Genomic DNA, 12,122 nt, shown 5'->3' on the forward strand with positions numbered 1-12,122 from the left:
GAAATGTGCTGATAGATATTTAAAAAAATGAGAGCGCGTGAAAAAAAAAAAACCCATAACATTGTCCTTGTTTTACTGGCATCAGCGACAGCACACGGATCCTTTGGTGACGTACATGTCCTAGTCAAGATTTCAGTCGTGTATTCTAAGATGCATCCTTATATATAAAATGCAATAAACTTTGTTGTTTACTTTGACGGCTGTCTGTTTCCAGGCCGCAAACGCTTCGGCAGTGTAGAGGTGAATACGGAGCGACTGCGCTTCCGAGCACTCGCTGGATGAACCCCTTCATGCTCCCTTTGGACTCTGCGTGGTGTGTATGCCTGTGTTCCTTTCCTCTTCTTCCCTCTGCGACATCCCTAATCCTTTCCCTTCAGGCGCTATTTAGGAGTTCAGCCAAAGTGAGACAGTTTGAGCGCTTTTTTCTTAAGAGCCACTCGCTATCCCCATCCGCGTCGACCAAAAGTCTTAACCAAGCATTTTTGATTTACATAGCTCAACAGTCACGGCGTTTAGCTGTTGAGCATGAGGTGGTAATGTATCTGAGGCAAAAAGCAAAAACGCGTGCAGTCTGTATGGCGTAAGTGCATGTTATAAAATCAAATTTAAGTCAAATCTTTATTCAGCATCAAAGATGCCTGAGGGCGCACTCAAAAAGCCAGTTAGTGGCTTTTAGAGGCAACAGTAGCACGCACACTTCACTATATTGTGATTTACCAATATGAAAAAGAGAACAATTATCAGTTTGCAAATATTAGAAAACTGTCAAATGAAAATACACAAGAGTAGTACGGTTCGACATGGTTTCAAACACAGTTCTAGCCCGTATTAAGACACACCTCCTAAAGCCACGAACATTAATAAAACACCTACACATTTATGCTACCAAAAGAAAACGTCACAATGAATTTTGAGAAAGTAAAAGACCGAAATGCAATATCAATAAAATAAACTGCGCAACCGGTAAGTTATTTTCGTCAAAGTTAGCGTCAAAGTCATGCACAAACCAAAATCGACGAAACAGATCTGGAGATGTCGACTACGGCGCCTCTTTCTCACTGCCTCCTTTCACTTCTTCCTTCATCGTTCCCTCGCGGCGCGGTTAAAGTTGTCCACAAAGAGAGAGAGAGAGAGAGAGAGAGAGACAACGTGCCTTTCGTTTATTCATAATCGCCTTCCCCCTACATTCAACCTCCCCTCTCCTCCGCCTCTTTCAGAACAGCGTCCGTTCATAAAAAAGTTTCAGCCACCCTGCTTTACGTTACCAGCGCATCATACATATGCCCACTGAAAGCTTTTCGTTTTCTTTTTTCAAGAGGGACGAGTTTCGCGATGAAGACAACGGGCGCAGGCACACGATCAAAGTTCTCGGAAAAAGGCTTTTCGCAGACAGGATGAAATGAGGCACGTTTTCACACGACCCCGGAAGAGCTTTGTCGCTGGCTTGACTCGCGGCCCACCGGGGTCCATCAGCAGATGGGATCAGACGCATGGCTATGGCCTGCGCCTCTTGTTACGCGGCCACGCGTGCCGCCCGGCCAAGATACAAGGTGTTTGGAAGGCACCTAAATTGCTTTCTCGCGAAGTAAAGCGTGCCCCTTGCCCGAGAGCGCCGAAAGCGAGGCGCGCAAGAATTTCCTTCAGTGACGCGCGCTGAAAGTGGAAGCGAGACTTCAAAGTGATCGCCGCCATGCACTCTGGCGTCCGCTGCCTCTGCGTGGGACATTAGAAGCGCACCTGGAGCAGAGATGACGCTGTTATTTTGCCCCCGTGTTGTACACGAGCTGCCAGGTTGCTCCGCACATTCCGCAAAGTGAAGCCACCGAAGTTCAAAGAACTGCATTTGGCTGCGTTTGTTGCGTCTGTCTTTATGACCTCGGCGCATTTACGGTGAGAGCTTTACGAAGGAACTTTTCTGATGTAAACGTAGAATGTAGCAACCGAAAGCTCCATAATGCATCTCCAGTGTGCGCCTTCAGTGTGCGACGCCAGCGTGCACTTCACGAGGAATGCTCTTCGGGAGGGGCATTATGACTAATCTTTCCAGCGCCTTCAACTAGCCGAGCTGTCTACGCTTAGTTCAGGAGGAGCTGAAGCCAATTCCCAGTCCCCACGCAAGCTTTTAGCCTCCTTGAGCCTCCCTCATTAGCCTCACTCGAGCCTAAAACTGGCCCTATTAGCCGCATATGAGTGCACCCCTATCTGGAGCCTCCCCAAATAACCTGCCCCCTAGTCTGAGTGCCTCACCCGATCAGCCACGCCCGTGACTGAGCTCCACCTGCTAGTGGATGTTCTCGACAATGGGCTATCTGCCGTCATGTCGTCCACGGGTCTGAGTGGCGGTTTCATAAATGACAGGTTGTTACTCATAAAGTTCTGGCGCTCCATGTGCAGCTTTCTTTTGCTGCTGGCACCCAGTTATGCAGACTTTATTTGGGACGGAAATGTTGGTTGTTGTCTTCGGCAGCCAGCAAAGGCATGGGCACCGGGCCCGATGCACAGGCCAGCCCGCCGCAATAACAATAAAATAATAAAGAACACCACCAAGCAAAGTAAACTGAAACACGCTTCTTGGCTTCTGGGGAATCAGAACAAAGGTACCATCTAGCAAAGCTTGCGCGCTCGCTGGAAGAGGAGTTTCCGTTTAAGCTAATAAGTGCCAAGTCCTAGCGTATATGTCGCCGTACGAAGAAGATATCTAGATGGACAGTGGGCTTGCATCGTCCGAAAAACAGACGTTTGTCATCACTGGTAACTTCAAAGCTAGCATGCTGGGCCTGGCTAGCTTCGGACTGGCTGACGGACCAGGTGGTTTTGGTGACCCCTGCGCAGGATGTTCTGAACGCTTAATGTAGTGTCGTAATAAAGCTTTTAGGTACACACTGTCCATCGAATCTGTGACCGCAAAGTTGGGCTGGCTCTGATCTCCAGCTGTACTTGAGCAACGACGAGGAAAAGGCCGTGTACAGTCATAATCGTCAGACAGGACACGGACAATTCCATCCGCTGTGTTGACATTGCTTCGGACTTCATCGACTATTAGGTATAGCTATGCATCGTTGAATAAGCGCACCCTTTGGCACGCATGTTCTACAGGGTAGTAAAACAGTGGCACTGTTCTTGAACTGAGCTCTCGTTGAGTGTTATTTAGAAATAAACGAACACGGTAAGTGCACTTTGGGAAATGAAATGTCAGAACATGCTGGAACCCACTACCGCGAGTGCACTCATTCAGTTGAGGGAGGAATCCTCATAGCTCTCTTCCTTTCTTGTTTGTTGTGCTCTATGGGCTTTGGAGAAGTAAGTAAGTAAAGAAATATTTAATGCTGGTTGAAGAAGGAAACAATGCGACGAGTGCAGCTGTTGGGTGTGTTTTAAGAATAGAGGAAGTCTACAAATCGTGGCGCCACAAGCGCTGCCAGGAAGTCGTATCGTATGTGGTTTTTGTCACTCGCAGATATTTCCTTCAGATCCTTCCTTCCTCTTTTCGGATCCGCTTAAGCAGTAACGTAGAGCACATAAAAAACTAGATCCGCGCTTTTTCTTTATATCTCTCTCTTTTTTGGCTGCTATCTCTCCGCTACAAGAGGAAATGAGATATTTTCCTCTCTCTATTTCGCCACCTGTCAACTGCGACAGGCGGCTCTTTCGTTAATTAACCCCTGGACAAGACGGTTCCTTCGCTAGCGAAGCACTTACACCAAATGTGAATTAGGTGCGCAAGCACTTCGCTTTTCAGTTCAGTTTACAGAATTTAGGTCCATTGCACTTGGATATAAGTTGGCGAAGACGGCGACGTGCGAAGCACAGCGCGAGAGAGACTGTCTGTTTGCATGCAGAATGTTCGTTTGCAGTGCTAGTCAGGAGGTAGCCCGCCCGATTCGCATCGCACCGATGGTGCTGTTTTTTTATTTATTTCCTGTTCACGGTAAACAAAAAGTTACAGCAGTAGCAGAGCAAAATAACTATAAGAGCTGAATACCATTCGAAGTGGCAACCGCAGTGGAGGCTGCGCTGTGACCTAAAATAAAAAAAAAAAGCGGCGACGGTGCTGTGCGATAATGCAGTGGCGAAAACAACGGATCTGTTTGCGCTGCCCTGGGTTCGAAATCCACTCGCGGTAGGTAGCAAAGTGTTTTATATTCCTTTATTTGTTCTCCGAGGCTTCATCCCTAGACAAGACGGCTTTTGCGCTAGGTGGGCAATTAGTGCCAGCGCATTAAAAAGTCCTCGCTCACAGACAGTCCATAAGCTACAGCACTGCAGTTAATCGGGCTGATCCCAAGCAGTGTAGGAATAATCCTTGCGTGACGACTGTTGTGTGTCTCTGCCTGCGGGGAAAGTATTCAACGGGCGTCCGGCAAAGGCAGGCCTGTATGCTGTAGATCATTAGTATCATCATCCTTAATGCGCCCGCGGCAGGACAAAGACCTCTCCCATAACCCTCCAATTAACCCGGTTGTGTGCGCCAGCTGCGATCACCTAATCCCCGAAAACTTCATAATCTCATCCGCCAACCTAACTTTCTCCCACACCTTTCTACGCTTGCCTTTTCTTGGAATCCAGTACGTTACCCTTAACAAACATCAGTTGTCTTGCCTTCGGAGTGTATATAGTCTGCCCATGACCATCTCTTCTCCTTGATTCCGACGAGGATGCCTAACTCGCGTTCGTTCCTTGACCCACTGGACTCTTTTCCCGTCTCTTAACGTTACATCTATCAGTTTCCTTTCCATAGCTCACAGCGTTGTCCTCCATTTAAGCTGAACTCGTTTCTTTAGCTTCCACGTTTCTGCCTCACAGGTGAGCAACGGTCAGATGCGCCCGTTATGTATACTTTATTCCTGCGGGTTCGTGGCAAACTGACATTCATGATCTGAGAGTGCCTATCAAATGTGCTCCGCCTCGTTCTTATTCTTATAGTGATTTCAGCCCCATGGTCCAGACCTGCGGTCACTATATGCCCTAAGCACGCACATTTCCGTACCATTTCTAGCGGGCTACCAATCGTAAACTGCTGTTTCCTTCCCAGAATGCTGAACGGCAGTTTTCTGCATATTACTTTTTAGAGCTACTGTTCGCCAAGAAGTCACCTAGGCAGTCGTGGATTCGGATCCCACCGGCGGCATATGGTTATTTTTTCTCCTGCTTTTTTATCAATTGCCTTTAAGCCATAAAATATTTTCACTATTAATTTCTAATGAATCATAACCTAAAATTAAGAAAACAAAAACACATATGTTCTTTGGTTTCTGTGAATGTTTGCTTTTGTCATGTATGTCATTACGAGCGTCTCTTTTTTCTTCCTTTGTCTGCTCAATTGCGTCTGTACAGTAGCTTTCGACCATCTGGTCACCAAGGCTAGATATAGGCGCGTCGGCCAGTACCACCTTCAGTTTGCACTCCTATTAAGCTAAATTACGAACTGCCACCCTCTCATTAATGGCACAGAATCCCTCTATGTTGCCAGCTGTATATTTTTTGATCAGGAATCGCACACGTTAGTCTTGTCTGTCCACTAAACCATGATAGCATAATACGTGTTTACTTTTTAGCACTGTATATACTTCATCTGTCCTCCTAACCTCGCTAAGTCCCATAACATCCCATTTAGTGCCCGCTATTTACTTGAACGGCACTGTCAGACTAGCGTCACTGGATAAAATTCTGGCTTTAAACATTGCAATGTTCAGTGTCCAATGGCGGCCTGCCCGGAGCCAGAGACGCTGCAGGTAGGTTTTCGTTCTTCTTTTTTGGTCACTGTCTTGGGATATTTTCTTAACACACGCGCTATGAGATGGACAACTTAGGCGGGTCATTTATGTTATCAAGCTCTTCCTGACAAAAAAAAAAAAGAGGTGGAAACAGTAGACAAAAAAGAAGGGAGGCGCAGCAGACCATGCGAACACCTACGGACTTTTATTGGAGCGGCTATGAGGAGAAGTGCCGAAGAACCGCAATTAATCACGTCGGCTTTTTTTTTTGTCAGGACACACAGCAATAAAATAGATACTACAGTGGATGTGTCATTTCTCATTTGAGGATATGAACAACAATGCCATTTTGGTCGGTCGTGAAGAAGGCGGTAGACGGCAGTGCATTCCAGGTGTACGTACTTGAAAGAAAGAAGAAAGAAGATAGCATTGATAGAGGAAAAATATATGCGCTCCTATGGGTGCTTTTATGAGAAAAGCATCTGCAAACTTGCGTTGAACACCGAAGCGACATAATCACTAAGCCACTGCGGCGGATTACAACTCAGGGAGGAGGAGGATTGGATTATGAGGTGAAGAGGGGTGCACGCGGGTCCACAGCATGCTAGTCACGCATCCGGAAGCGACTTCAATATTTTTTTCCCAACGCCACATTTTTGCGCAGGAAGCAAAATCTTTTTGACCCAAATATACTCAGCTGCTCATACGCAGAAAGGAGGTACAGCATATTTCAAGTTCTGCGAAGCAGTTTAGTTCCCTAGAGCTTATGGTTTATGTTTACTTAATCTTTCGTGGATACCTTAGCACGAAATGCGAGGAATGTCGCTCGGAATTTTCTGCTGCACACCGCTTTACGAAATGGGCATTTTTTGAAATGGAACGTTTATTCCTAGTATCCTGGCTCCAGGGAAGGAACGTCACATTTTGTTTTCCTATCGGAGAGACTCGAGGCAGAAAATTGAATTCTGGCTTTTCTTGTCGGAAAGGCGCATTTGCTGCGAACAGACTCCTGAGCTCCTCTGTCGCTTAAAATGCAATGCTAACGGGCAAATTGTAGAGCTTATTTCTTTTAACCGGCAATCTCCCCGACATAGATTTGACCGACTTCTAGTAAACGCCTTTTAAATAACTTCCTCTACTGCGTGGCCTTGGTTTTATAATCGAGGGAAGCGAAAACAAAGTAACTTTGCTTTTAAGCTTCTGCACCTATAATTAATTATATGACGGCTGCAGAGGAAAAAGATATAAATAAATGGAGGCTTGCTGACTGCTTCTCTTCATGCAGCAGCTGGCAGTTCAATTTGCATAGCATGCCGAAGCTGCATAAGAAGAAACAGAAGAGGCAGGAGCAGCATTGTTCGGTCCCGATGTCGATTTCAAGCACAATGGCACTGTCTAGTTAAGTTCAGCAATCTAGAAGATTTTAGCTATCAAAACCAAGATCAATCCTTTCTGAAATGCGTCCTAGTTTCTGCACGCGAGCTGTTCCGAGGACTTGTCCGGAACAGTGGAGTAAAAAAAAAAAAGAAAAGCGCAGACGGTAGGGACGCAGAGAAGAAATGAACGCGAGGTCTGACAAACAGTTTTACTGAGAGGATAAAAATGTATATGGAGGTCTGAGCAGGAAAGATATCACCGGCACGTGCGCAAAAACGCGAGCTTTCTTTTTTGACTACGACACAGTCGAGGCCGTATTGATGTGTTATTGTTCGAGTCTGGTGATTCCATCAGGTTCTACAACTTCTTGCGCGAAACGACTGATTATGTTATGAAAATTCGAAGTAAAACCAGAGCACAAGCAACGCGGAACAACGAAACCGTACCGCCCCAGACTATACTTCATACTCTCCCAACTTATGTTTAATTAAGAAGAGTTAGAGCAGCACAATGGACAATGACAACAAAAAGAATGACAACGCATAAGTGCTGAGTCAGCGTATGTATTGCGTCACACTGCCTTTCGTCACTCTGAAGTGTGACGAAAGGCAGATTCATGCTAGTCGGTTACAGTGTGAGGAAAAAAATCAAACGTATAAATGTGTTCGCCAAAATACGGTGTCAGCGAATTAGGATGATGGCGGCGAGCATTTCTTGACGTTGATGAGGAAAGAGTTAATTAATAGATTTTTATTCGAAAGCAAGAAAAGAAATTGCATATGTAAATTTTTCCTCCGTTGTTCGAGACAATGAACGCCATTAGCTTGCTTTATTTCGGAGAGTGAAGAAAATTTTGAACAAATAAACCTTACAGCTTTCCTCTGTACCTTTTCGAGAGGAGTAATATTATGACTAAGAGAATAATCCAAAAGAACTCATTCATATTCTAGTTTCAGTCTAATTAGTGACTCTAGCAGCAGGCTGAAATCGCCACGCCATTCATAGGGTTGTGGCACTAGCGGCGAAAGGATTGAACGAGGACAGAAGCGCTGGTGGAGGGCTATCTGTGCAGGTTTAAACTACGTCCTTTGTTTTACAGCTTTTTTGGATGCAGAAAGCGTGGCTTTATTGTCAAACCGCTGAATAGTGTTGCTAGCCCTTTCACTTATAGGCCGGTGTTATCTGACCGCTCATGCGCTGGTTAATGACTCTCGATAAAAACTATTGGAAATCCAGCCCTTGTGTATGCCTTTTACACTCGTCTCTCGCCCTATACATTTTTTATGGGTTGATTTGTTCACCTAAATTGTGCCAGCATGCCAAATTCGCTACACCGGCCTGAGGCGAGCATGTTCTCTTCGTAGACATCGCTTTCTTATTCGTCTTAATTATCACATTCCTCTTTCATATCTTCACCACCATCACCCACAATTAGTAAAAAGCAGACAGCTAGCCCCTACTTGTGTTGCTGAAGGCGTAGAGGCGGATCTCAGGCGTGGGGGCGCAACAATGAAGAGTAGCGTTAGACGCAAAAAGAACGCCGATAGTTCTCTGTCTAGTTTCTACATCTGCTTAGTATTTACTGGAACAACCGGTTATATTTTGGTGATTGGTGATATCCGCCATCTGCTGTAGCGGAAAAAGAGATGCCTATTTTGAGCGTGAGAATCACGCTGTTTTCGTGTATGCCCTCCTCCTCATAAGTTCAGAGCTTTCAGCACAACACATAGCGAATTCGTTTTCTGATGTTCGCACGTTAACGAAGCTTCTGCCACGTCTACGGCTCAAGCATTAACGACTCTTATACATAGCTCGCTGCGTGACTGACTGTAAAGACAATATATAAAGAATGCTTAGTTGAACACAGGCAAAAAGAAACAAATGGTACCACAGAATACGATCACAAAGAGCCGGTGGTGGTCTTTCGCACTCTTTTGGACTCATAGCAATGCGAGGTTACTCTGACCTGTGACGTGTGTGTGGTGAAAATAAGGTGCTAAGTACCTTTGCAGTGCCTCTTACTGCTAACGTTACAGCCTTCGTCGTAGGTGCTGCTCATCAAAACGTACGAAAGCTATCATTTAGGACACCTTTGTGTCATACTGCAGAAGCAGCCAGATTTTTCGCTTTTTTTGCTTGCGGATCGCACATGTTGCGCGTGCAGTTTGTTTTGTATTACATCTCTTAGTGCGATAACGTGACTAACCTGTGGAGTTCCCCTCTTTTCTCCGTTATGGCGCACGTTGTTTCTTCGGTGGCTGGCTGGGCGGCATGAATTCGGTCAAAAAAGGCGTAAAAAATTGTCCATTAATGTCATAAGACCTTACTTCAGAGTCAGTGAAGCTGAGTGACACAAGCGGCGGACATATTATTAAGCCTGACTAAAGAAAATAATTCTGCTGACTCTCATTTCCCGCTAACGACCAACACCACTTTTGTTCGGTTTCTGCCTGTAAAGAATGCACCACCGCAGAAACGGTCGTATTAAGGAGAAGCTACTCATGACGTAAGAGGCGGGCTTTTTGCATGCGTGTGAGTGCCTCGACTAGCATACAACGCGTACAGCCGAAAATTTCTGCATGCAAACCACAGAGCCATATTAAAGAGAAAAAGAAACAAATAAAAAATCAGGATTTTGTTTTTTGTTCCTCTCGATAAAAATGTGACAGTAATAACTGTGAGCAATGCTACGCCCGTTACCAAGCCCATTCGGATCACGTGACCATAGATGGCGGCGGTTCTTGTGGCTCTTAAGAATAGTCTTATTCGCCAGAAGGTAAATGCTGAGTTTTTGCTTATTGCACACAGCGACAACCCTTTCTCCTAAGAGATTTTTCCATGCCCTCATCACCATACCTCGGCACCAATAGAGGTGTCTCAATCACACTCACACTCACGGCCACTCGCACTCACATCCAATCATTCACACTCACAGTCATGTCCACTCACACTCGCAACCACTCACTCACATTCCCACTCATGACCACTCGCACTCACAACCACTCACTTGCATTCACACTCATGACTACTCGCACTCACAACCACTCACTCACACTCATGGCCACTCGCACCCACAACCACTCACTCACACTTGAAATCATGTCCACTCACACTCACAACCACTCACTCACACTCATGACCACTCGCACTCACAACCACTCACTCACACTCATGACCACTTGCACTCCCAACCACTCACTCACATTCCCACTCATGACCACTCGCACTCACAACCACTCACTTGCATTCACACTCATGACTACTCGCACTCACAACCACTCACTTACACTCATGGCCACTCGCACCCACAACCACTCACTCACACTTGAACTCATGTCCACTCACACTCACAACCACTCACTCACACTCATGACCACTCGCACTCACAACCACTCACTCACACTCATGACCACTTGCACTCCCAACCACTCACTCACACTCACGACCACTCGCACTCATGTCCGTTCACTCTTATTCACGTTCACTCACTCTTTCCTTTGCTAAAAACGGAGGGGTTGAGAGATTTACTGCCGCAGCCGACTGCCCTCATGGCTCCCGTAGCATAGACTGTGTCGCAAAGATGGGGTGCTGAGCGGCCCAGGCTTTGTCGGGCCATTTGGACAATTTTCACAGCTTCACTGCTAGATGAAAGTGGTCACTGATCACGCATATTCCATGCACTGAATGGTACGCACGTGCGCTTCCGGGCTTGCTGCTGAGACGATGAGTGCCTGTTCGACGTGAGCTAAGATCCTTTGAGTAGTTTTTGAACGGTGCTCATAGGCGTGCGCAGGGTTCTCCATGAAAATGAGCCATGTTTCACCGCAGTGCCCCCACCCCCACCCCCAACGTTCTCTCCTAGGCCCTTAAAGCCAGAACGGAGCGCAAAGGTGAGGAATGATTATAGAACATTTTTCCATGCGATGTAATTTCAAAATATACAGGATATTATTCAGCAGTAGTTTTTATTTTAATCTGTAACATCGGCAGAGGAATATATGGTATAGATAGGATAAGCCGCTGATTCCTTCACACTCAAAATGTGAACAAATGTGGGGAAAGGCTCAGGGTGCTTGCCAGAGTTTCCACAAGAGGTCTTGTCTTCATCGTGACTAAGACAGCCCTATTGTTGAAACGTTCGCAAGCACCCTGAGGCTTTTCCTCCCTTGTTCACCACGTGAGTACCGGCAGAGGAAGGCATGTCACTGCGTCCCTGAAGTATCAGTGTAACATCCCGCTTCCAGAGTAATTTCCATTCTCTCTAAACCCCAGCAAATGTGACAGATTTGTTTTTTTTTCACTGTCCCAGAAAAAAAGAAGCTGAAAAATTCAGGGGGCACTTTGACTGTCTAAAGTGCGTAGAGGCGAAAGCGTTTTCCGCACAACTTTTACTGCCTCTGTGGCATTGGTGACGTCACATATAAATGAGTACTAATTACTAACTGATGGCAAATCACTAATCAATGCTTAATTACTGAGTAATGACTGAATACTAATTAACTATTGATTAATGACGCTTTAAGTTTCGCCTTTAGGAGTGGAACGCAACAGCGTGTTGTAGCGCTGCCAGGGAGTCCACGGAACGCCACCACCCGTTCGGCGCGATGCCTTGCCCTTTGAACGCAACGCTTTTTGAGGACAGGAAATGGCGCAGTAATTCTCTGTCATCTCGATGGACACCTGAACCGCACCGTACAGGAAGGGAGGAAGTGGGAGTGAAAGAAGACAAAGAGGGCCCGTAATGAAGAAAATTAAAATTGTATTTGAGGAAAGGAAATTACGCAGTAACTGTCTCGCATATCTCGATGGACAGCCGTCAAAATTCAGGGGGCACTTTTTTGACCTATAGTGTGGTCACTTGGTCACTGATGTGTGGTTAAGATGTTAAGCTTCGCCTCTAAGAGTGGAACGCGACAGCGTCTTGCAACGCTGCCAGGGAGTCCATAGAACGCCATCGCCCATTCGGTTCTACGCCTCGCTCGTCGGTAAATTGGTTTTTGAGGAAAAGAAATGTATCTGTCTCTCATACCT

The sequence above is a fragment of the Amblyomma mixtum genome, chromosome 5 (assembly GCF_055824585.1).
Source record: "Amblyomma mixtum isolate Tamu chromosome 5, ASM5582458v1, whole genome shotgun sequence".
NCBI lineage: Eukaryota > Metazoa > Arthropoda > Arachnida > Ixodida > Ixodidae > Amblyomma > Amblyomma mixtum.